We start from the raw sequence: 27,645 nt of genomic DNA on the forward strand, positions 1-27,645 counted from the left end.
GGCCGCTGAGCCTGTGCGTCCGGAGCCAAAAGAGTTTTAAAATACATAAAGCAAAAATGGATAGACCTGCCAGGAGAAATAGACAAATCCACAATCACAGTCAGATTTCAATACCCCTCTTCAACAACTGATAGAATGAGTAGACAGGAAACCAGTAAGGATATTGAAGGCTTGAACAACATAAAATTAACAAACTTGACCTAATTGACATTTGTAAAACACTCCATTACAAACAGCAGAATACTCATTCTGTTCATGCGTATAACAAAACATTTACCAAGATGGATCAAATTTTGGGCCATAATACAAGTCTCAATAAATTTAAAAGGATTTAAGTCACACAAACTATGTTGTCTGACCACAATAAAATTAAATGAGAAATCATAAACAGAAGATCTGTGGAAAGTCCCCAAGTATTTGGAAACTAAATAACATATTGCCAAATAACCCATGGGTCCAAAAAGAAATAAAACGGGAAATTACAAAGTATTTTGAACTGAATGAAAATGAAAACACAACATATCAAGATTTGTGGGATGCCATTAAAGCACAAAGGGAAAATTTTATAGCACTAAATGCCTATATGAGAAAAGGAGAAAGACTTCAAATAGGTGACTTCAGCTTCCACCTTAAGAAACTGGAAAAAGAAGAACAAATGAAAACCCAAAGAAAATAGAAGAAAGGGAATGAGGATCAAAGTAAAAATCAATAAAATAGAAAATAGATAGATGTTAACTACACTTATTATAGTGATCATTTATTGGGTCACCACTTATTGTGGTGATCATATATACACACCAATCAGTACGCTGTACACCTAAAACTAATACAATGTTATATGTCAATTATATCTCAATAAAAATTAAATAAATAAAATAGAAAACAGAAACAATAGAGGTCAATGAAACAAAAATCTGGCTCTTTGAGAAGATGAATAAAATTGAACTTCTAGCCAGACTGATCAGAAAAAAAAAAAATTACTAGTATCAGGAATGATAGGTGTAACATCACTACAGATTCCACAGATATTAAAAGGAAAAGAAGGGAATATTAAAAACAACTTCATGCCAGTATTCTGACAACTTAGAATGACAAATACCTCGTACAACCCAAATCCATGCTCCTACTATATAAGGAATTACACTTTGCTCATGACACTTTGCTACAAAAGCAGGGACAAAAATGATACAGCCCCAAGGCTGAGGGCGCTCACAAACCAGCAGACAGATGGACAATGCGATATGATGAGAGGTAAGCACAGGGAACTGTGGGCGCCCCAAAGAGGAGAACCTAAGGTTTGGAGTTATCACACGTTTTAAAGAATGATAAGAGATAGCCAAGAGGGACCTACCCCAGGCAGGAAGAACGGAGGGCAGGAGAGAATGAGGGAGGGGGGAAATAGAAAAGCCCAAGAGAGAAACACAAGAACAGGCTTTATGTCTTGTTAATATCCCAGAGTTAGAGGGAAGCCAGTGAAAAATTTGAAGCAGGCCAGGAGCATGATCAGATTTGCCCTTCACAAAGCCCCCTGGCTGCGGCGGAGAAAAAGGACTGGCAACCCACTACAATAACCCAGAGGGCTTGGATTTAAGGGCCTGAACTAAGGCCACAGCAGAGGGGCGACCAGGGGAGGATGAACTTGAGAGATACCAGGAGGGAAGACTCCATGGGCCTATATCACTTGTTTGAATGTACAGGGGAAGGAAATGGAGGAGTCAGGAATGACTTCCAGGCTCCCAGCAGGGGCAATCAGGTGATTGAGATACCATTTCTCAGAGAAACTAGTGACACAGGGGAGAGAAGATGAGGCAGGAAGGGAAAGACCATTCTCAGCAGGTCTTTCTGTGGAGATATGAACTTCAAAATTCATAGTGCCTGAAATTTGAATTAACCTTCTCTAAATCCATATGGCGAAGACAAAGAAGTTCAGGGACTTCTGGGTGGGTCAAATCTAAATAATTTCTTACAAAACTGTAAAGAGCACAGAGTTCAAAGATAACCTGATTGCAACCATTTCTGCATGTGTGTCAGGAAAATATATAGGTATATGTCTGTAATTTGCAGAGACTATCTCTGGGCTTTTTAATCGGTTGCCTCATGAAGGGACACTCAATGGCTGGGGCAGAGGAGGCACTTTAAAAATTATGTACCCTTTACATGGCTATCTAATCAAAACAAACAAACAAAAGTAACTTAAATAAAACAGCCAATTTCTTCCCCATCCGCAGATATGAAAAGGCAGTTCTATTTAAAACACCAAACATTTACAACTTAACAATGCCCAGCACTGCCACTGTGGTCTGGCACCGCAGTGGAGTGAAGGCATTGACTGAGCTCTTCCCAGTACCCACCAGGTCCAGGGCTTACTTGGGTTGACCAGGTTCTTGGCTGCAACAGACGGGAAGCAGAGCCTGCCCTTGGTTTCCTTTCCCAGGCTGGAATGAAATGTTTCTTTTCCAGCTGTTTTTTCTTCCTCTGCTTCCAGCTGAATCCATGCCAACAAGAGCCCCCTTCTGCCTGAGCAACCATGACAGCATCCTGGCAACTTAGATGACAACAGAGGTCTGGGGGCTGGGGTCTTTAGTGGGGAAGTGGCGGGGGGGGGGGGAATGCCAGCAGAAAAACACTTTTCAGGGTTCCTCCAAAGGAAGAGATAAAACCAAACCAGTCTCCTCTCCTTTTAGAATCAGAGACACATGAGAGAGTTGTAAAGACAAACCACCTTCCTTACCCAAATGGCAGCAAGGGATGGAGGGCAAGAGGAGCCACAGGAAGCTGGCACCTTTCTGGAAAAAGACAATTTTGCCTTAGTCCACAAAAAATGTGGGCACAGAACCTCAGAGTCCTGGAACCCTATAGCATATCTCCATCTTTACACTGCCGTAATTTAACTAGAATGTGAGCTCCTGGGAGGATGGACTGTGTCTCTCTATCTCAGCATCCTTGGTACACAGTAGGTGCTCAGTGAGGGATGGTTGGCTGGACAAACACACTCTTGGGGAATAAATCCAACCTTGTTTGTACAAAGGAGGAAACTAAGGCCCAGGGAGGTTCAGGCACAGAGGAGTAAGTGCTCAGTAAACCCCCGCTGAACCAAAGCCTGGTGGAGGGGTGGGCCTAGGACCAGAAACCAGGTCTCCAGTCCTTTTCCACAGGCCCTACCGGGGCTCGGAAAGAATGGATGAGCAGGAGTAGTGAGTTCTACCAGGGAGGAGGAGAAAAGTGCAGGGGCAATTGTTTTCCTAAGGACCAACCCCCTCAAACTCCAAGCCTTTGCAAACAGACACTGCCTCCCTGGCCATAGGGGTGGAGTAGGCTTGTGATGCAAGCCGGGCTGCAGAACAGCCCCTCCTCCATAAGTGATTGGTCTAGTCATGAGCACATGACCCAAGCAGCCAATCAGATTCCTTCTCCAAAATCTGCTAGGAGATTCCAGAGGAGAGAAATGGGGGTAGAAAGAGGTAGCGATTCTTTTACCCCCAGGATCCAAATCTATAAGCCAGAGCAGCCTGTGGCCATAGCCCAGACTCACGGGAAGTCAGTCAGTAAATCAATAAATCAGCAGAAAGAGACCAGCTCCACACTGCCCTTTCCCACAGTCATGGGTCAACAAGTCCCCCTTCACCTCCAACTAAAACCAAACTGGCCAATTCAGGAAATGAGGTAGAACAGAAAAATAGCAGGGGAGAGAATCTGGAGCAGGGATTCTCAACCTGGGTTCCAGAATCCCTAACACAACATGCAACATTTCCTATGTACTGTATGTGTAGTTTTCTGAAGCACTTACTGGATTTTCAAAAGGATCCATGACCCCCAACGAGTTAAAAATGAGGGAGCTAGAGCAAAAGGAGACAGATATTCCCAAAGCCAGAACCTCCTGGATCTATCCGGAGTTCTTGATTGGTCCACCAAGTTCTGCAGGTCAGCTTCCTTACTATTTCCATCTCCCAACCCGGCTGCCCCGAATTTCCTCCATGCCTTTACCACTGCAACAGCCTCTGCACAGATCTTACTGCCTCTAGAAAGATAACAACAGAATTGACATTTTCTTCTAGCTATCCTCTGCCCTCAGCAACTTTTGTGCGTGTGAACTGGGTTACCCCAAGTTCTCAGTAGCGTGACCATACATCCTGGTTTTCCGGGACAGTCCCAGTTTATATCTGCTGTACCAGAGTAAATATTAATGGCATCTGCTTCTCCTCCCATAAGTGTCCCGATTTGGATGATATAAGGTCACCCTACCTCCCAGGATGAGAACCTCTCTGTTTCCTTTTCTTCCCAGTCACAGATCCTGTCCCATGGTGGGGAGATGCATACAGGGAAGGTTCTGAGGCTCTCAGAACAAAAGGAAAGTGAAGCTGAAGTGCATCTCAAAAGGACAGGGGCATTTCCTCCCCTACGTGCACCCTGCCAGCCACCTAGGTCAGGGCGATAAGGTGGGAGTTTGGCTAAGGTCCTGTTTCCTGCCTCTTATTTCTACACTCATTCTTCCCGAGAAGCTAGGTGGTCAGCAATCCCCACCTCCTCTCCCGTAACCATTTGTCACCCCTCTCAATTCTGGCAGACCCGATCAAGGCTGGAACATGAAAGGCAACTTCAGACTCCCCCTCCTTAAGGGCTCAAAAAGCCTCTCTACCCACACACAGATCACCGGCCTAAGCCGCAGCTTCTAGCTCCTCAGCACACTGAGAGAAGGCCCCTCCCAGCAGCTGGAGCAATGAGGACCCAAGAGCAAGAGGACTGTGTCCAGGGTAGGGTCCTGTGGGGTCAGCTGGGTGTGTGTTCTTGGGGGCAAGGGGACTGTGTTGGGTGCTTGCTCACTAGGCTGCGGACTGGGGTGTGTGAGCTGGGGAAAGGAGAGGGAGGGGAGTGTGTGATGGGGTTAGGGGTTGCCCCCTCTGGTCCCTTCTCCACTTGTCACCAGTGGTCTTTCTTTTTTTTGTTTTCTTTTAAACTTATTTATTTATTTATTTTTCACTGCGTTACTGTGCGCAGGCTTTTCTCTAGTTGCAGCGAGTGGGGGCTACTCTTTGTTAAGGTGCGTGGGCTTCTCATTGTGGTGGCTTCTCTTGTTGCAGACACGGGCTCTAGGCGCACGGGCTTCAGTAGTTGTGGCTCGTGGGCTCTAGGGCGCAGGCTCAATAGTTGTGGTGCACGGGCTTAGTTGTTCCGCGGCATGTGGAATCTTCCTGGACCAGGGCTCGAACCCGTATCCCCTGCACTGGCAGGCAGATTCTGAACCACTGCGCCACCTGGGAAGTCCACCAGTGGTCTTTCTAAACACAGACTTTAACATTTCACTACCTTGCCAAGAAAACACTATACCGACTTTCATTCTCTGCAGCCTCATGAGGCTTCCAGTTCTCCCCAAATGCTCTTCTCATGCTTCATCTGGCTACCTTCCACTGGTCTTGCAGGGCTGCCCAGGCAGTAGCTTCTTGATCACCCCACTCCCCCAGGCCAGGCTAGGACCCTTCCCCTGCATGCTCCTGCACAGGCCCTCACTGAAGTGCCCGAAAACACTAACACCGTGCTGTAGCTGACATCCCCCTAGACAGCCCAGTGAACTTCCTGGGCACAGTCCCTGACATAGATGAGGTATTCAAGCCCAAGTGTCATTTGAATGAATGAGGGGGAAGCGATGTCTACAGTCTGGTCAGTCACTCTGCCTCAGCCAGCGGTTTTCAAGGACCCCTGGGCTTAAGGAAAATGTTTTAGAGGTTCTTCAAACAACCAAACATTTTCTACCAAGCCAGAAGGGTTTAAACTGTGCCCAAGGACCTGCCATCACTGCTTCTCCACAAGAGTTTCTTTGAACCATGTCTAGCTGCTAAAAATAAAAAAGTTCGAAAACTACCTTAATGGACTAAAGACCCCCAACAACAGCCTGAGATCCTGACAACTTTGGGAGAGAGCTCTAATGAGATTTTTATCCTTGCCAGATCTCCACAGGTCTACCTCCAGGGTCAATGCGAGAGCAAAGACGAAATCTGTTCCTGGCTCCAACCTCCTGAGAATATAATACAAAGAATGATAGCTTCTCTATTTCTGTTCTTTGCAAAGCTTCTGAACAGATGTGCTAATAATGGCTGGGAAGGCCTCCTCCTTATACCCCCCGCCACTCTAATACCTTTTATTTTTTTGTGATTCAAGTCAAATATCACTGCAATTAACTTCTTGGGACTAGTCAAATTCTAATGCTGGAATTAAATTCATTTTTATCAACAACTGCTTCAAACAACTGGGCCACAATCAGGTAATCCTGAGGTACCATAATGTAGGAGGTCAGGCAGACCTGGGTCCATATGCTGGCTCTATTGTTTACAATCTGGGTGAGCCTTAATTTCCTCATTTATAAAATGTTTGGGACTTCCCGGGCAGTCCAGTGGTTAAGACTCCGAGGTTCCACTGCAGGGGGCGCAGGTTTGATCCCTGGTTGGGGAAGTAAGACCCTGCATGCCGCCCGGTGCGGCCAAAATTTTTTTTTAAATAATTAAATAAAATGGTAGTAAGACAATATCCTGGCATGAACTACCATGCCTATCACCTGAGAGAGGCTCAGCAAACATTAACTGAATCAGAATTTTTTTTTTTTTGCGGTACGCGGGCCTCTCACTGTTGTGGCCTCTCCCGTTGCGGAGCACAGGCTCCGGACGCACAGGCTCAGCGGCCATGGATCACGGGCCCAGCCGCTCCGCGGCATGTGGGATCTTCCCGGACCGGGGCACAAACCCGTGTCCCCTGCATCGGCAGGCGGACTCTCAACCACTGTGCCACCAGGGAAGCCCCTGAATCAGAATTTATATGAGGGAAAAAAAAAAATCCCATTTCAGAAAGTACCATAACAGTCACTCCTAAAAGGCTTTTCCCAAGACTTATTAAGTGGCTGACCTTGGGCAAGTCACTGAACCTCTCTGAGGCTCACAATCCGTATGTGTAAAATAACATCTGCATCTCACGGGGCAATAAGGCAGCACATGCAAGATACTTCTGTAGCACAATACATAATAGTGGATGCTCAATAAATCTTCATTCCTTTCCTCTTCAAAATGGACAGAGTAGAAACTGAGACTCAGAAAGCTAAGTAACTTCCCCAAGATTGCAATTAGAAAGTAATGGAGCCTGAATTCAAACCCAGTTTGTCTGACTCCAGAGCCCTTATTATTACTCCTCCCATTTTACAGATGAGGACACAGGCTCAGAGAGGACAAATAGCTTCTCTTAACGGCAGACATCAAATTTAAGCACCTTTCTGCTCAACGGTTAATCCTGGCCCCCCAAAATTCAAAGAGTAAAAACAGATCAGGCACAACAGTGTGAATGTACTTAATGCCACAAAATAGTACACTTACAAATGGTTTAAATGGGGACTTCCCTGGTGGCGCAGTAGTTAAGAATCTGCCTGCCAATGCAGGAGACACGGGTTCGAACCCTGGTCCGGGAAGATCCCACATGCCGCGGAGCAACTAAGCCCGTGCGCCACAACTACTGAAGCCTGCGTGCCTAGAGCCCGTGCTCCGCAATGAGAGAAGCCACCGCAATGAGAAGCCCGTGCACCGCAACGAAGAGTAGCCCCCGCTCACCACAACCAGAGAAAGCCCGTGCACAGCAACGAAGACCCAACACAGCCATAAATAAATAAATTTTTAAAAAATGGTTTAAATGGTAAATTTTATGTTATATATAATTTACCACCAAAAAAACTCCCAGATGGGTTCATAAGCTTGCTATCTGGTCTTCCCTCTTGAACACTGTAGCTTATAACCATATATGCAAGTGAGAATAATAAAACTGGAGGACTAACTCCAAAGTGCACAGAATTAGCAGAAACTGAAAATCACCTCTATTCCCTTAAACAATACACAACAGTGCTAGACTAGATTCTGATTATTTAGAAAAGAATGTAAAGAAAGGAATGTCAAAAAATAGGCTTCCTATCAAGGAAAGCAATATGTACCTCAAGTGTCCCCAAGTAGTCAATTAGAAAACAAAAAGGAGGATAAACACTAAAGATTCTCCAGTCAATTAGTATCCTTAATCATGGCCACAGCAGCCCCCAAGCCCCCTTGCTGTGGGGCTCCCAGGCCCTCCCCTCAGATGACTGGCCGCCTTCCCTGCCTCTCCACTCTCACCTCCCGCATCTGCCTTGGCACTTTGGTTCTCCTGCTCCAAATGTGGGGAACCATGCAATGCATGGGCCACTCGGTTCACTGCCTCACCACCACTCTCTCCCAGCCAAGCTTCCTTCCAAATCCTGCTGAGCACTCACTCCTCCAGAACATCTTTGTAGCCCACCAGATATAAGACCTGGTTCTGGTTCCAGCTCTGGTCAAATCAAAGTTTTAGTTTCTCCATCTGTAAAATGAGGGTGGGGAACAGACCCAGATGATCTAAGTCTCTTATGTTTCCAAGATAGAGTGACTCATCAGATTCTGAACAAAGTTCAGCCAGACTAAGGCATCTGCCCCTCTTTCTTTCCTAGCTACTATTTACACATGAACCAAGATATAGCTCTGTCATGTTCAGATGTCCTGGCATGTTATCTCTTCATGATGACCTTGTCTCAGGTATTGGTCTTCACTACTTCAGGAGACTCTTTAAAGAAAGGAATCACCTTGTGTCTACTTTGGAATGGCCTTCTCCCCTCCTACCAACCAGAGCCTATGCCTTTATTAGTAATTAAAACAAAACAAAAACTTGCTTCTCACAAATGAAAAAAGATCAGAAAAGTCCATCTTGGGTCTGTTTTCATTTAAGAGACAGAAAATTTCTATGTTTTAACTATTCAACCAAGGGGGGCAGAGAAATTCAGGCCAAAATTAACTCACAGAAGACTTGTAGCCTTATGAGTCTTAAAACCCAAGAGAGGGGCTTCCCTGGTGGCGCAGTGGTTAAGAATCTGCCTGCCAATGCAGGGGACACGGGTTCGAGCCCTGGCCTGGGAAGATCCCACATGCCATGGAGCAACTAAGCCCATGAGGCACAACTACTGAGCCTGCGCGTCTAGAGCCTGTGCTCCGCAACAAGAGAAGCCACGACAATGAGAAGCCCGCGCACCGCAATGAAGAGTAGCCCCAGCTCGCCGCAACTAGAGAAAGCCCACGCACAGAAACGAAAACCCAACAGAGCCAAAAATTAATTAATTTAATTAATTAATTAAAAAAAAAGAAAACCCAAGAGAGAAGGGAGGTCAGCTCCTAAGAGCCTGGGGGCCAAAGAAGTGGAGCAGGGAGTGCCTATTGGTTTTGCTTTCCTCCACACTGCCGAGCTCTCCCCTGCTTCCCAGCAGAGAAGGCAATGCTGAGCAAACCCCATAGATGTGGATTTTCAGCTGGGCCTGCACCTCTCCAAGTTCCCAGCATGGCCTGAGAACGCAAACAACTGGCTGAGAAGAGACTGAAAGTCCATAATCTAGCCCCTTTCCCGTATTTCTAGATAGTGAGGGAAGTGGGGAAAATTGTGTGTCTACATAAATACACACATCCTCTCCTCTCCCAGCAAGAGGCAGCCTCTCTCCTCCAAGCTGCCTCTCACAGCCCTTCTCTTTCTCCCTTGGATTCTAGTCATAATCCCTGACGGGTTGTGAGCCAAGACAGGCCAACACTTAGCCGTTTCTGTACTCCCAGCACAGAACCCTGCACTACTAGGTGTTTAGGAAACATACGTTGAATGAGTAACAGAAGGAAAATATAATGGCCTCTGAGATTCTTAAAGAGGCCGGAGTAGACAAATAACACTCTCTTCTCAAGTCCTGAGCTACTATAAAAATCAAGACTGCTAGAGAGCTGGAAGTGTCCAATATCTTGATCTGGGCGGTGGTTACGTTTGTAAAAATTCACAAAGCTGTCTCATTAAGGTTTGTCTGCTTTACCATAAACAAGTTATACCTCAATAACTTGAAAAGAAGAAAAAATCAGGAAGCACCAAAAATTGCTATTTATATGCCAACTCTTTCCTAGATCTCTTTATAGACTTCCTAGCCCTCCAGAGTCCTGTAAAATGGGCCAGAAGTAGGAATCATTCAGACCCCTTGCACAGGAGGATCCTGCGAGGCAGAGAAAGACAGCCTGGTTACACAGAATGTCAGGAATGCAGCAACAAAAAGGCCCTGAGGTTTGGATCCTCCAGGCAGCCCACAAAACCACCAACAGCCAGTTATAACTCAAAAGAAAACAACCCTCTAAAATAGTAGCTGTCTACTCCATCTCTCCTGTCAGCCGGCTTTCTTTCATGGCAACTTTAATTTTATTTTCCAAACCATTCTGGCAGGGCTGGGAACATGCCACCACAGCATTTGTTGAGAAGCAGTGAGGCAAAACTCACTGGAATGAGGCGATAGGAGCTATGGGTTGCAGTCCCAGGTTGGCTTTCATGAGCTGTGTCACTTTTAATAGGTCACCGACCTATCTGGGCCTGGGATTTCCCTCTGTACACAGGACAGATGAGCTCTAAAGTTGTGTGATTTTCCAGAACTGTTTAGGAGACAGGAATGTAGTGTGAAAGTTAATAAAAGGGACAGAACTGTTTTAATGGGCACTAGTAGACACTTGAAGTTTTAAAGGCCTTAATTTAGAACCAGGTGGGTAAATGTCTTACATATCCCTAAGAGACTTAGCCACTCATGGTGGTGCCAGATTTACACTAAGCACAGGAGGCCTTTGCAGAGAAGGCCATGGCTCTCCCTAAGACTACAACTACATCTACAACTGCCATCCTAAAAAGTAGATTTAATTAAAACGACTCAAGTCAGGCCAGCCCTTAGTAGCTGGTTCCTTTCTCCACTCCCCTCACACAGGAGACAAATCCCCTGTGTCCCCAAAGGTGGGTCGCTGAGGAAGTCAAGTCCTACCACAAGGAAGCACCCCCGGTATGCTTAACTGGTCAGTGCTGAGTTTTTGTCCAGCGGGGCTTGAACCTGCTCAGCCCCAGCAGAAATCTGTGTCCCTGATTTGCCAAAAGGCTGGCAGTCTAGTCAGAGACAGGCTACTGATCCAAACGAGGAGATGCCCTCTGGCATCTGTGCTGTTCACCTGGATGGAGGTTCAGGGGAGCAGCTAAAAACCATTATTCAGCTCCGGCCTCTGAACCAGGGAATCAAAATGGAAAATGTCCAGCACCTTCTACAAAACAGTCTGCGGCTTCCCTGACTTTTACAATGAGCAGGGATGTACCCAAAGTGTTAACAGACAAAATGAACGCTGAGCTACTCCACCTTTCTACACAGCAAAACACCTTGGTGCAACACCCGGTTCTCTGGTGGATCACTGTAATATGGCACTTGTTGACTCAGAGAATGTTAGAGCAGGAAGGAATCTTAGCATTCTTTTAATCTGTCCTTCTCGTTTTATTGTTGAGAAAACAAATGCTCAGAGTTGGGCAGGCACTTGCCCAAAGATACCAGTGGACAGAGTCAGAACTAGAACCAGGCTGCTGTTAAGTCCTAGGGCTCTGTTCAACCAACCTGCATGCAGGGAGCACCCAGGGAACAGGCAAGATTAACAGGAGGCCAGGAGCTCAGGAAACAGGGAGGAAAAAAAGAGTTAGTTCTCAGATTCTTGTGACTAGGATAGGAGAGTCCAGGCTAAACCTGAAACATATGGCCTCAGAAACAGAGGTCCTTGTCATCAGCAAAGAGAGTAACTAGTTCTCTCCTGGCTCAAAGATAAACAAAGGAAAGATTAAATAACCACAAAAATCACAACTAATTGAGTGAGCCAGCCAGGCAGCTGAGGGTGAAATGCCCAATATGAGGCAGCAAAGGACCTTATGAGGCTGGGTCAAACTGGTTTAGGTAGGAAATATTTATTTGCCTGCTTACCTTCGGTTGGCATGTAATCTGAGATACTCTGAGAGTGGAAAAAAGTTGCTATTCTGCCTCTACCCAGCTGTCCAGGATGTGCTGGCCTTCGGAAAAAGCAGAAGGGGAACCAGGAAGAAGTAACGAGAAAAAGGGTGGTGAGCCATGTGTCTTCCCTTATAAGGAAACAGCCCCTATACCTACCTCATTCCTTCAAGTAATAATGGGTAGAAAGCATACCAATGGGAAACCTCACCGGGTGCTGCAGAAAGATGGCTGCTGGTCCCCAGCACACTGCTCTCTAGACAGAATGTGTCTATCTGGTATGTGCCTCACTAAATTCAGCCTAACATAGATTCCTCAGACTGGCATCCAGTGCCTCCTCAGGGAGACCACAGCTTACCTTTCCAACTCTTCTCCGCCTGAGCCACCACCGCCCCTCTCCCACACCCCATAATGCTCCCACCCCTCCCATATATACACAGTGTACGCTAATCTCAGTACCTTGGCTCCCACAATCCCCTCTGCCTGGAATGACCTTGACCCCCTCCTGTGTCCCAAATCCCATTTATCTGTGCCCCATTCAGCTGTGTCCTATACAGTCCCTTCACATGGAGTCTTTCACAACAGGCACGCAAAATGTTGGCTACATTGGGTGGGACTTAATCCAACAACCCTTTTCCTTTTCCACCATCATCGGACAGAAACAAAGAGCTCCATCCTGGGATGCCAACTAGAGTCCCAGCTCCTAAACCTGAGAGTAGCTGGCTCTCTTTCAGGGACTATTTGTGTGGCCTGGCCTCTCTGCCTCTTATCTCTGAAATAAGAGTAATAGTTCTTGTCAGAGAAACTGAGTGCCTCGAGATGAGAGGCTTTGGAAACACAGATTCTCAAGTTCAAGGCCATTATTTTAAACTCCGCTTAGACCCATGCACCATTTACCAACTAATGCTAGGAACTTAAAGCTTGTTTCCAGCCAAATGCCTCTTCTTGTATCACAAATGCCCCAGTGTACAGCTGTTCAGAGAGCTACAGTGAGGACTCTGAGTAGCCTGTTGGCGTTTTATTTCCACAGAGTGTGGAGACTTCCATCTCAAGTGTGGCGACAGTTCATGGTTTCAAGAAAAGCCTGGAGTTTTAGGCCTGTTGTTCTCTCAAATCTCATGGTATAATTCATCAACTGGTTCCCAGTCTATGATTGTGAGCCTATGGGGTTCACAGTTATCACTCCACTGCTCTCTGAATGCGCCGACCCTGCACTAACTGATGAATATATTGCACAATAACAAAAACCACCACCACTTGACCACGAACTACTGTTCATGTGAGACACAAGCCTAGGACGAAGACACAAAATAGTGGGTATTCAGTAAATACTGGTTGAACGGAATAATGTACCTCTCAATTAACGGGTACTAAAAGCACAACTATTATCACATGATCGTACCAAATATTGTTTGGATCTAGGTAAGGGTCCTCCAACCTGAGAAGACTGAGGGCCTCTGGGATGATGAAAGAAGTCTTGGGTGGGAAGGATTCAGGTCTGGACACTATTACTAGTTACACTCCCAGAAAGCAGAGCCAGGATGCCCTGAGCTATCTCTAGACCTTGGTTTCCTCAGCAGAACAACAAAAAAGGTAGGATTAAAAGCACTCTAACAGGAAATGCAAATGAAACTACAATGAGGTACTACCTCACACTCGTCAGAATGACCATCATTAAAAAAATCTACAAATAACAAATGCTGGAGAGGGTGTTGATAAAAGGGAACCCTCCTACACCGTTGGTGGGAATGTAAATTGGTGCATCCACTATGGAGAACAGTATGGAGGTTCCTCAAAAAACTAAAAATAGAGTTACCATATAATTCAGCAATCCCACTCCTGGGCATATATTCAGACAAAACTACAATTCAAAAAGATACAATATACAGACTACTATATATAAAATAGATAACTAATAAGGACCTACTGTATAGCACAGGGAACTCTACTCAGTACTCTGTAATGGCCTATATGGGAAAAGAATCTAAAAAAGAGTGGATATATGTATATGTATAACTGATTCACTTTGCTATACACCTGAAACTAACAACATTGTAAATCAACTATATTTCAATAAAAATTAAGAAAAAAAAAGATACACGCACCCCTATGTTCACAGAGACACTATTTACAATACGCAAGACATGGAAACAACCTAAATGTCCATCGACAGATAAATGGATAAAGAATATGTGAGATACACACACACACACACACACACACACACACACACACACACACACACACGCACACAATGGAATACTACTCAGCCATAAAAAAGAATGAAATAATTCCATTTGCAGCAACATGAATAGAGCTAGAGATTATCAGGTCAGGGATTAGCAGATGCAAGCTATTATACAGAGAATGGATAAACAACAAGGTCCTACTGTATAGCACAGGGAACTACAGTCAATATCCTGTGATAAACCATAATGGAAAAGAATATGAAAAAGAATGTATGTATGTATATATATATATATATATATATATATGAATCACTTTGCTGTACAGCAGAAATTAACACAACATTGTAAATCAACTATACTTCAATAAAATAAATTTATAAACAAAAATAAAAAAAGCACTCTAACAGGTCCTCCGCTCTGCTCTCTAAGATCCCTTACCCTTAGGCCAGCGTCTGAAGCTCTAGAGCTGTACCTATGTGGCTTCACCAACCCTAGAATAGTGGTCCTCAACCCTAGGAGCTTTTGGCCCCCAGGGGACATTTAGAAGTATTTGGAGACATTTTTGGTTGTCACAACTGGGAGATCAGGGGGTGCTATGGACATCTAGTGAGTAGAGGCCAAGGGTGCTGCTAACCATCCTGCAATGCACAGGACAGCTTCCCACCACAAAGAATTATCCAACCCAAAATGTCAACAGTGCCGAGGTTGAGAAACACTGCTCTAGAGACCACTGAGAAAAGGAGCTTACTGCTGTAAAAGAAAGGCTGGGGAATGCACAATGCCGATGTTGCAGCGGACTGTGAATGAATGAATACAGTGAATAAGGGCTCTCAAACCATTCCAGACACGTATGAACAGTCTCCTCTCCATCTTCTCTCTGGCACTAGTCCCACTGTGTATAAGATGATTCAGTCACTCTAAGAACCTGAAACCTTATCCTCTTCTACCCGACCCATACCCATTACTGACACACAGCCTTTTGAGATTGAGCATAAATAAGAGGGAGCCAAAATGGTGCACGATGTGGCAGGAAAGCACTAGACTTGGAGCCTAATGAAGGCTAGCCTTGGCTCAGGCCCTAGGGAAACCACTTAATGGCTTTGAGCCTTAGTCTCCTCCCTGGCAAAGTGGGTTAAAATCACTTTGCCCCATCTGCCCTTTAAAGCTTCTCTGAGTTTCAAAATAAGATCATGGATGTGAAAGTGTTTTGGAAGCCAAAGAACCCAGCACAAATGTGAAGTACTCTCCTGCAGAATAACAGGTGCTCATACTCTGGAGGAAATATTGTAAAAATTAATTTCCAATAACAAGATTTTGTCCACTGGTGAGTTATAAGCACTCCAAGTTATGGAGTCCTGGCCCTATGGAACACCAAAGATACTAGAGCCCACCATGATGCAGCCCACCTCAGGATGCCCAAGGTTCCTGGGTCAGCCCAGTGACTCAAGTAATCTGAACCTCAGCTTTCTCATCTCTAAAATGGGGGATGGGGGGAATAACACCACTTAATACATGAGGTTGTTGAAAAGATCAAACGTGATCAAGTTTGTAAAGTGCATGGCATTTCCCAAAGATGGGGGGGAATATTTTCATTTTCTGAAGAATTTTTGCCCAGAAAAAAATTTTTTGCTTCAAAATACTTTTTTAGAATGATGAAAAAAACTTAAGAAAAGGTGTTTTCTACAGTGCTATTTGTCCTTTACACCTCCAAAATTACCTCTAAAATCTAAGCATAAGAAGGGTTGTCAGGAAATTTCCTGGTGGTCCAGTGGTTAGGACTCTGCGCTTCCACTGCAGGGGCACGTGTTCGATCTCTGGTTGGGAACTAAGATCCCGAATGCCTCAAGATGAGGCCAGAAAAAAAAAAAGAAGGGTGGTCAGCAGCCACCAGCCCTTCGGCCCTGCCTCCTAAGAGCAACAAGCTGATACCAGCTCCCTCCTTGGCTATGGCCACAGAGGGCTAGCAGCACCCACTACAACTCAACAACCAAATCTTCTAAGCAATCTGCAACCACTTACTGTCCTTGTGCACGATTCTAAAAGGAGAAAATGCTCTGGAGAGGTGAAAGCAACTGATCCAGCTGATGGAAAATTAAGAAACTAGTCTAATGAATTCTGAGGACACGGAGCTGATCAAACTCCTCACCCAAACGGGGAGCCTTTCAGGTGGCCTCATCTGAGTAGCAACTCCTCTTCAAACCTCTGCAGAGAACAGCAGCTGGGCTGCACACGTGCACAAGTCTTGTGTTTGCTTTTACAACTATCAGGTCTTATACATATTACAAGACTTACACAGATTACAAACAAAGAACTTACAGTTCCTGCTTTAGCAGACAGTAAAGAACCCACTCCTCAGGTTTATTAGTTCCTACTTCCTTTTGTAGGAAGTAAGACAACTGTAAAGCAAATTTGTAATAATCATCAGAATAAGCTGCACTTTAAATTTAATATTCTAAAGCTAATTATTTTATGACTAAACTAAGTTAAACATTTATCCATTCTTATGTCCCCACCAAAGGGGCTTCTGATTCAAATAAAGTACTTTAAAAAAGTACTGCATATATCCCCATGTTCCTGGTTTTCCTTTCTCAAAACTTTTCCTATTAATTCAAAGTTTCAAGCACTCACACATTTTGAGTTCCCTACTGCTTTAACATTCTACTACTCTCCAAAATAACTATTTAACAAAACACAGATTCAAGTAACACACACACACACACAGCTGTTTTGACCCCCTCCACTGCATATCCTATTCTCTGAAGTCTGAATATGCTTCTAGAACAGATCATACTGTACCTTGATTGTATCTGTTTACTTGTCTGTCACTCTAGCTAGATTATAAGCACCTCAGAGGCAATGACCTGTCTCCACCTGCATGTCCCCAGTAAACTAGGACAGTATCTGGCACACAGCTCAAGTTAATGTATATTTATCAAACGGGTGCATGAAGGAAGTGAAAGTTCCTAGCAATCCTCTTTTAAAATGGATCATCTGAAATGAAAAATGAAATGCAAACGTCTATTGGGATCTCAACGTCAGAGTCCCAAAACAGTGTACAATATCTAAATTCGTTTCAAAACCCCTTTCCTCAAATACACTCTACTCTTTACTCAACACAGCTAGAAGAGAGCAAAAGTTCTTCTGCAACTTCCAGTTGTAACTCTAGAGCTGAGGTGGTGCCTGTACCAAACATGAAGTGCTCGCACCCAAACCCCACCTCTCCCCACCCTGTCGCTGCCGACTCCTTTAAGGCCTAATGCAAAAGGTCACATTGTCATCCCCAACCCTAAACTGGGGCAAATCTCCCCAACTCAAATCTCCACCAAGCTACATTTAGGGTGTTCTTGCGGTTGGCACTAATGGCCAATTTTCAACTTTAATTACTGCTGTCCGAGGTTTATCCCCCCACCAGGAGTAGGGCCTCCAGGAAGCAGGGCTACAAGGCAGGGCCTCACACTTCAGCAGAAAACCCTGACTGGGTCGTGAATGTCTGAACTCCTGCTTTGGGACTCACAGAGCCTCATGGCTCTGAGCAAACTCAACTGCCCTGATTGTTCAACAGGAGAAAACTTTCCTCAGCAGGTTGTGCTGTGTCTCAAGCTCCAGGCCAAGCAACCTAAGCAACCTGGTGCTTGATGCTGGGGTGTTTTGTTTTGTTTTGTTTTTTGGTTTGTTTGGTTGGTTTTGAGGGTGGAAAGGAGATGACAGAGCTCTTTGCTGGGTTTTAACCCAATTAGGAATCCTGCTCAAAAATTCACTATCACCTTAAAATCCAGAAAAATGTCATTTTACAGAATCAAATAGGGCAAGTTTGATGATGAAATTTCCTGTTTCACCATCCCACCTCACTCCCTCTCCCCTAGCTGAGAAACTCCTTGCATTTTCTAGCTTTACTTTATCCATAAAGAAACATTCCTGAAAGAAACACTTTACCTAGGATGGTTCTAAGACTCCAGTCAGAAAATGTATGGGCTGTTTAGTCATAATAACTTTTTTCTCTGAGAGAGCCACAGATCTGTCCAACAGTAGGATCCTTTGCACCAGGCTGTGTCTTTTTCACTGCCTGGAAATCCACATGGCATCTCAGACGGCTCCTAACACAGAACAGGCACTCAGAGAACATCTGTTCCTCCTGATTCAGAAAACTAGTGGATCAGAACAGTATAAATGCCGTATAAACAGAACAGGAAACAGCCACAAAGCCACTGAACCAAGAAATCAGAACTCACTGAAAAATAATTTCTGGTGGAAAAAGATATGACTTAAAAAAATTCACTTCCTAGCCTACTCCAGGTGGAGTTATCTCCTCACCTGGGGTCCTTATGGCACTCTACACAAGCTCACTGGGTGAAAATTCTTTCTTCACCACCCCAACAGGCAGCGGTGCTCCCTGAGGATGGGAACTACCCCTAACTTATCACCAGAGTTGTTGGTGCCTGACAACCAGTGGGTCCTCATGACCAACAGCTTTACTGAATGCATGTCAATTATCTAGATGGCTGGCTTCTTTCATGAAGAAGGCTGCTACTCCATCAGCAGGACATGTGTTCACGTTCTTTTCCTTTCTCTCTTTTTTTTAAAGCTTTTTATTTTTTTATTTTATTTTTTTTAAGATGTTGGGGATAGGAGTTTATTAATTAATTAATTTATTTTTGCTGTGTTGGGTCTTCGTTTCTGTGCGAGGGCTTTCTCTAGTTGTGGCAAGCAGGGGCCACTCTTCATTGCGGCGTGCGGGCCTCTCACTATCGCGGCCTCTCTTGTTGCGGAGCGCAGGCTCCAGACGCGCAGGCTCAGTCGTTGTGGCTCACGGGCCTAGTTGCTCCGCGGCATGTGGGATCCTCCCAAACCAGGGCTCGAACCCGTGTCCCTTGCATTAGCAGGCAGATTCTCAACCACTGCGCCACCAGGGAAGCCCTCTTTTTTTTTAAATATTTATTTATTTATTTATTTGGTTGCACCAGGTCTTAGTTGTGGCAGGCGGACTCCTTAGTTGCGGCTCGCTGGCTCCTTAGTTGCAGCACGTGGGCTCCTTAGTAGCGGCATGCAAACTCTTAGTTGCAGCATGCACACTCTTAGTTGCAGCATGCACATGGAATCTAGTTCCCTGACCAGGGATCGAACCCGGGCCCCCTGCATTGGGAGAATGGAGTCTTAACCACTGGACCACCATGGAAGTTCCTGCATACATAAAGTTAAATTGTTTTAAAAGTTAGAAAAAAAATCAGAGGTAATATAAACCATAAGACAAAAAAATTTAAAATAAAAGTTGAAACAACATACAGGATTCTTTGCTTTTACTTCTGCTGTCAGAAACGATTTTAAAATGACCACAATAATCCTGCATTGGGAGAATGGAGTCTTAACCACTGCACCACCAGGGAAGTCCCTCAAGTTCTTTTTCAAGGGAAGGAAGGCAGACTTCCACTGAATTCTCCAACCATTCTGTGGCTTCATCAGATTACTGAAGGTATTTGGGAATAGGCTGAGCTGGATAAGAGTTCAATCTTTGAGCTGCAAAATGAGTGAGCAAATTAGCCAGGCAGACAGCATCCCTGAGTGTCCAGGAAAGAAAGAATACTGGCATGGACATATGAAAAATGCCCAACATTCTCATGTAACCCCTACAATAACTATAGAGAGGTGTCTCTTTAATGTGCATACAAACCACCTGAAGATCTCATAAAAATGCAGGTTCTGCTTCAGTAAGTCTGGGTGGGGCTTGAGAGTCTGCATTTCTAACAATTTCACAATGTTCCCACAGACCACACTTTGAGTAGCAAAGTTTTGTTGTTATTGCTGTTGTTTTTAACCTTTTTTAAAATTGAAGTATAGTTAATTTATAATGCTGTGCTGCTTTTTGTTCTTTTCATTGAAGTATAATTGACCTACAACACTATATTAGTTCCAGGTGCATATATAGTGATTCAGTATTTCTATATGTTACAAAATGATCACCATGATAAGCCTAGTTATCATCTGTCACTACACAAAGTTATTACAATATTACTGACTATATTCCCCATGTGGTACATTTCCACTGACTCATTTATTTTTATAACTAAAAGTTTGTACCTCTTAATCTCCCTCACCTATTTCACTCATGCCTCCCACTCCCCTGCCCTCTGGCAACCACCTGTTTGTTCTCTGTATGAGGAGCAAAGTTGTATAGTAAATAGCGTGTACTGCTTTTGCAGCTGAAGAAGCTGATGCTCAGAAACAGGAGGAGACTCCCACTGGCGAGCAGAGGTGGAATGTGAACTCAGGTCTCCTGATCCCAAACCCAGAGACTTTTCTACCATACCATTCCACTAATCTTTTCAGCTAAACATCCAGGACCATGAAGATGTGTAGCCTTCCCGCATCCCTCAAATAAGCCCTCCCGCCAGCTTTGCCATGTAAGGAAGAGGGAGGAGGGAAAACTAGAAATAGAAGCTATGGGAGAATCAAGCCAGCCAGATGCTCTTGTTAAGAACTTAAATCATTCAATCCTTCAGCTAACACTCCTTAAGAAGGACCAAACAAACTTTAGGTGCTCCTAGATGCTCATTCCTTCACTAATGAAAGGCCACAGGGAAGTGTAATTGTTTAAAAAAAAAACAAAAAACACAACTGTGTCAGTGATATGGGAATTATCAGGGCCATACAGCACACAGAACCAAATTAATTCCTAACAAACGGCTAGTCCTGTGTGTGCTCGGCTGTGCTGCTCAGACCTCAGCCGGCATATTCAGAGTGGTCAGCTCTGCCCACTCCACACCTTAAGAGCAAAACTGATGAACAGGAGCCCACCCAGAGGAGAGTAACAAGGAAAGAACAGAAACAACAGGCAAGGAACCATCAATGGAACACAGAAGACCTGTTGAGACGTAAGCCCCATTTTCCTTGATCTGTCTTCCCAAAGGGGGATTAGACCTGTTCTCTGTGGCCCCAAGAGGCAGAATTAGCAACCTGTCTTCCCAGTGAAGAAAACAGTTCACCACTGTCTAGTGTCAGAGGTGGGATCTGCCCGTAAACCTTCTAACTCCAGATCCCACATTCTTTCCTCCAGCCCAAACTGCTTCCCTACAGAGCTACCACCCCAACCTGTACCAGAGGTAGGCACTACAGGAAGACAGATCTCAGTTCCAAATAAGAAAGGTGATTTCATAGTCAGAGCTGTCCAAAGACAGACTATGCTGTAGTGTGGGAGGATAGAGCACCTAATACAAATCCTATCAGCAGAGAGGTTCAATCAGAGGTTAATCACTTGGCAGGAATACTGCAAAGGGAATTTGGGCACTGGATGGGTGACTGGGTGAGATGAACCTGCCACCCCTCAGAGATGAATTAATCTCTTCCTGCTGTATTTTCCTCTAACCCTTCATTTGTACATAGTTTGCCTGTCATCAGTTACTTGTACATGTGTGTGTCATCTTCACTGAACTGTAAGCTCTTGTAGTGTCTTATCCATCTTTATATCCTTTATTGTACCTAAGACTATACCTGGGAAACCAAGAAAACATTTACGTGCCTCCTCTGTGCCGGGCACTCTGGTACGCATTCTGTACATATCACCTTATTCCGTATCCTCACAAGAACCCTGAGAAGTATTGTTATTACTCCCTTTTTACAGATGGGGAAACAGACTCAGAGGATAACTGCCAAGGTATTGCTGGTGAGTGGTGAAGCTGGCATTCTAACTGGGAATCTTCTACTTACACCATCATGCTGCCTTCCTCCTAGAAGGAACTAAACAAACGTCTGCTGACTTAAGCCAAACACCTTAAAAAACAGGCCAGTACTATATCCAGCTAGGTCTGTTGTTTTCTGTTGCTATGCTCAAATTTTCCTTCTAATTATAACCATCCATTCTCAAAGTGACCAATATAAAGTTGTTGTTTTTGGATATCCTCTCTCTCACTTTTTCAAAGACAGCAGCAGAGCAAGAGGACCAAGTTTTCACAAACCTTTCCTACCCAAAGGAATCCCTCAAGGCCCCAAGAACTCCACCCGCTCCTCCCAGTAGGCCCTAGCTCCATCTCAGGGCTCTGGACCACTGTAAACAAATCAGGTCCTGGCTTTCTGCCCCAGAGGTATATGGCTCACACACATCTTTACAGGCTCTTCTCCAGAACCTCGTTCTCCACACTCAAACCCAACTCAGGGCAACTCAGAACTTCCCTGAGCAAAACAGTCTAGCTCAAAGGTCCTCACATTTAGCTAAACTTCCAAACAAAATCTATCCTGAATTTCAAATCACATTAGAAACCTACTGGCAGGCACTTAAAAATATTTAATCTTCCTGCCAAATGGGGCAAAAAAAGATTTTGTAATTTGAATCAGAGGCGCCAGCATGTTTGGACAGCCAACGCATAGACTTCTCTGACACTCCATCTGTCTTCAGAAGTAAACCAAAGCCAATCTGGCCAACCATCTCTTTAAACAAGAAACTTAAGCATCATCAAGAGAAATCCTCATTGCTCAGTTCCCTGGGTGGGTTTCGGGTTTTCCATCCCTGGGCCTCTGGGACAGGAGATCCTGCTGGCACATGCACCATTAAGATGCTGTGCTTTCAACCTGACACCTTGATTGCAGAGAACCAAAAAGCCACATTCACTAAATTTAACTTATTAAGATGTCTTCCCATGTGTTAACATTTTAGAGCAACTTTATTAAACATCAGAGAGCCACCCCGGCTCCAGCAATAAACAGGACTTAATGAAGACATATTTCCCATCAGCGTCTGGCCTGTCTGCATCCATCAGACATTTTCAACTGAACCTAAATTAACCTGTAAATGAACTGATTTGCATCCATAAACCCAAAAGAAACATACCAGTGTAGGGTGAGATATCCAATCTCCACTTCCCAATCTCACACAATTCTCTTGTTAAACTAAAATATGATCCTTTCTACAACCTGGTTTCATCTTTATTAAAATGGGAAAACAGGGAAGTCTGAACCACCTAGGGTAGATATTTCATAACTAGTTACAGTGCCTTAAGAAGAAAATAATCTTTGATATATGATCACCTTCCTTAAGGAGAACACCAACTGGGCACTGTTTGGAAAGGTACCAAAAAAGACCTAAGCTGGGGAGATTTTCGTCAGTTCACCTATACTGCAATCCTGGCTCCCATCTAGTTCTCAGTGAAAGAACTCTTCCACTTGACCAAAGAGGTTTGATCAACAATAACTTTATTAGGGCTTCCCCGGTGGCGCAGTGGTTGAGAGTCCGCCTGCCGATGCAGGGAACACAGGTTCGTGCCCCGGTCCGGGAAGATCCCACATGCCGCGGAGTGGCTGGGCCCGTGAGCCATGGCCGCTGAGCCTGCGCGTCCAGAGCCTGTGCTCCGCAACGGGAGACCCCACAACAGTGAGAGGCCCGCGTACCACAAAAAAAAAAAAAAAAAAAAAAAAACTTTATCAGAAAAGGAAAAAAGTATACTTACTCAATAGCCACAATGTGCCACACTCTTCCATATATTGAATATTATCTTAGTTAATCCTCACTACAGTCATGTGAGATGAATATTATTTCCACTTGATAGTAAAGGAAAAATGACAATATTTAAGTGCCTTGGATGGCAGGGCCTGTGTCTGGTTTCTCTATATTCCCAGCACTAAGCTCCCGGCACTGAGCATGGGACCTAGGACACAGTTTAAGAGCCTGCCACATGCTTAAGAATGAATACATCACTAAAGGAAACAAAAAGAAGTTTGGAAAAAATATGCAATCCAAATTTTGCTCTAGGCCCCTAACTGAAACCACTGCCTGGAACACACCTGCCTGATGCAAATAATCTACTTGAGCAGCAGAGGTTTGTTTCAAAGGACAATTTATCATCTTTCCAACATCTACATCACAAAAATAGCATCCACATTTGGCTACACACTTCACAGGGCAGGACCTAGTCCTGTCTCACTTCTTTTTTCCCCCGACTCAGCACCACACCTTGCACAGGTGAGTGTTTAATGATCTGAGTGATGACAAAGGTCATGATGATGCCTTCAGCCATCATGGGAGTAAACAAAACACGAGATGCCCACAGCCACCAGAAAAACTGGTCTCTGAGTCAGGTTACATCCTCTCTCCAGCCTCATTTTCCTCTCCGGACAATGTGAATAACAGAACATACCCCCAAGACTGTTTGCAATCATTTAATAAATACTTACTAAGCATTAGCTACATGCCAGCACTGTGCTAGGTACAGGGGACACGGCAATGAACATGACTATCACATCCTGCCTCACGGAGCTCAAAGTCTCAGTGTATATCATGAGACTCATAAGAAAAAAGGAGTTTTACAAACTTCAAAGGACTCACAATTATGAAGAACTGCTCCTCCTCCGTGTTTCTGAAGTTGGTTAATGGCATCACCACCTACCCATTGTCCAAGCTGTAAACTTGGGAACTGTCTTCAACTCCTCCCTCTCCTTCATCTTGCCCACGATTCTGACCAATCACCAACCTTCTTCTGATTCTCCTTCAGAAAAGTCTCTGATGTGTATTACTTCTCATCTAGTTTTCCATGCTTCTACTCTAGGCCCTTTGTTCCCACCTGAAGAGTCTCCTTGTAATAATGATAATGGCAACCATTTATTGAACACTTACCATATGGCAGGCATTCTACTAAGAGCTTTGCATGCATAACATAATTTAATCTAATAAAGTAGATACTAGTACCCCTATTTACAGAGGAGGAATCTGAGGTACAGAGTAACCTGCCCAAAACACACAGCTAGTGACAAAGCTACAGCTCAAGTGCATTGTCCATGAGATTCTACCCATATCCCTTACTGGATTCCTGCCTCCAGTCCCTTCCTGGTCGGCTGACACTCCTTCCTTTATTGCTACTGCTGCGGTGCTCTTTCAGAAATCCAAGCGGGTCTGTCTCTTCTGCTTTGAGACAGCCAATGCTCCTCACCATCTCCAGGTCAAAGTCTAAAGGCTACAGGTCACTACCCAGTGTTAACCATCTGCTGTCCTGCCCCACCGACTCCCACCAGGAGATACTCTCACTCAGGGCTCCCCAAACTCCTTGCTGACCCACTTCACATCTCCCTCCTCAGCCAAGCAGCCTTTGCCCTTTCCCCTCCAGGCAAGAATATTCTCCTCTGCAGCCTGAGCCCCATGTACACGCTCATGTTTCAGCACTGACTGGTATGTTTCCTTCCCCTCTTCCTCCTCCCTCCTCCTCCTTCTCCTCCTCTTCCCTCTCTCTTTCTCTCTCTCTCTCACACAAACTCAAAAAACAAACAAACAAAACAAAACAAAAAACCCCCCACCATACACACACTTCCAATCCTGAGTCCCTGGAGGGCAGGCACAGTGTATTTTCATCTCTGATCCTCCAAGTCCCAGCACAGTTCAAGTCAATAAGTAACTAAATGAAAAAAAAAAAAAAAAAAAAAGTAACTAAATGAATGGTATGTTGTGGTGTTAACACCTCTGAGCACTATCCCTACAAGCAAATAAGACCTTTCCCCAGAGGACACTAAAAAGAAGGGCAGTAGCTCCTGTCCTCTAAAGTAAACTCAAGAAGACAGACTGCTTTACAAAAAGTTATTACAACTAGCTGAGACTGGTCCTCCACAGTCTGCTGGCAGCCTCTCTCCAAGCCTCTTGAAAGCCAATTCAATCACCTCTAAAACGGTAGAAACAAAACTGCTCCAGACCAAAAGACCACAGGAGAATTGCTCTCTCAGTTCGGAGATGATGTAAACTGATGCCCTTCTCCACCCGGCAATGGGCAAAGCATTCCCCAAATGCAGCCTGGTCAAAACACTGACTCTAAATTACCTCTGTGAACAACAGAGGATCCTAACTGAGGGAGAGTCATCAAAGAAAAATGCCAGAGACAGCAAAATCTAACCCTGCTCTCTATCTCCAGAGCTACAACTGGACTCCAGGCCACAAATGCATGGCTTGCCTCTGTCCTCACTGGTCTCCCAGCTCCCATTCTCACCCCCCACAGGTCTACTTTCCAAAGAGAGGCCAGATGGTGTTTTTTAAAACTAAGTGAATGATAAGGACATGCATAACACCCTCCAACAGCTTTCCACCCACTTGGAATAAAATCTAAACTCTTTACCAGGAAGTTCAAAGTCCACCCCCCACCCACTTATTTTATACCACTCTCCTCTTCAATCACTACATTCTAGAAACACAGGTCTTCTCTAAAAGAGGCCAACCTCCGGGCATTTTTCTATGCTGTCTGCTTGCCTGGAAGGCTTCTCCCCTAGATTTCTACAGAGCTGGTAAGTTCTGAAGGTTCAGTTCAAACCTGACCTTTTCAAAGAGGACTTCCCAGACCACCCTATCTAAAGTGACACCCCTTCCCACCCCATCACTCCCCACTTTTTTTTTTAGCACTTTTCATCACTAGACAAAATTTTCTTCATTTATTTCCCTGTCTGCTCCCTCATTAGGGTGGAAGCTGTGTCTTGTTCACCCTGTGAATACAGTGCATGCAGTAAGCCCCCAAAAAGAATGTCCAGAGTATCCACTGACTATCAGCAAAGAAGCATCCTCAGGATGGGTTATTTTGTTCTTCTGCTAAAATGAAGAAAACATCTATTTAACCCCTACTGTATACTGGGCACTGTAAATCCATATCTTCCTTTCAGTGGTAAATTCACTAGCTCAAGGTCACACAGCTAGTGACCTGCAGACTTCTGAGTTAAATACTTGTTTGTAAAGCTCCTAAACCCCTCTCGCCTTTCCTCCTTCTCAGGGGGAGGGTTGTTACGCTATGGCTCACTCTCATATTGCCATAACAACGAGAAAAATCAAATATTCCTAAACTGCTTTACAGTTACTAAAGCGTTTTCACATTCACCTCACTTAAGAAGAATACAAAGCACTTGCCCAGAAAGCCATACAACAGTAAGTAAAGTGCCTCAGAGTTCAATATCCCTCCCCTGAACCACAGCGGGGACTGGGGGAGGAGTCAGGGCCAAAGGAGGAATGGAATCCTTATTTCTGGTACACAGGGACCGGGAAGCGGTGAATCACAGGGTGAAGGCTTGCGCTATGTGAAACTCTGATAAGGCAACAAGAAGTGAATCACAGGGCTGGAAGGCACCTTAGGCCTCATGGAGGCCAAAGCCCGGCTGACGGATGGGGAAAATGAGGCTCAAGAAGACAAGGAACTTGCTCAAGTTCACTCAGCAAGTGAATAGAGCCCGAACCCGGGGTTCTCCTCTCCCCCAGTCCCCTTTTCTCTACATCGAGGCGGCTTCTTAAGAAGAATTCTGAGTCAGGGGGATGGGGAGAGACCAAGGACTGCTCATGGACTCCACAGAGGGGTCGGGAGAGGGTAGGGGTGGAACCAGGAAGGACACAAGTGTTAGGATGGAGGGCAGAAATGAGCCAAGGAGGCGGCGGCAGTATCTGGGAAGGTGGGTGAGGGCAGGCCAGAGGGAGGAGGAAAAGGCAGAAGAGAAACGAATAGAGTGAGGGTGGAGGAAGAAGTGCTGTGAAATTAGAGTCGAAAGGGCCTGGCAGAATGGGGAGAGCCTGAGACGAGACGGCTGGAATAGCAGTCTGACGATGGAGGAGTCCAGGGCTCCGGGAGACACTGAAGGGAGTCAGACGGGGAGGGGTCCCGGACCAGGAAAGGCAAGGAAGGA

The 27,645-nt window shown here is 44.9% G+C and overlaps 1 protein-coding gene across 1 annotated transcript in view; it reads right to left on the reverse strand.

Moving 5' to 3' along the window:
• Positions 1–27,645, reverse strand: part of CHMP4B (charged multivesicular body protein 4B) — a 46,433-nt gene that overhangs the window by 18,336 nt on the left and 452 nt on the right. The gene's annotated exons all lie outside the window — the stretch shown is intronic.

This window comes from Physeter macrocephalus, chromosome 14, assembly GCF_002837175.3.
Source record: "Physeter macrocephalus isolate SW-GA chromosome 14, ASM283717v5, whole genome shotgun sequence".
In the NCBI taxonomy this organism is placed as follows: domain Eukaryota; kingdom Metazoa; phylum Chordata; class Mammalia; order Artiodactyla; family Physeteridae; genus Physeter; species Physeter macrocephalus.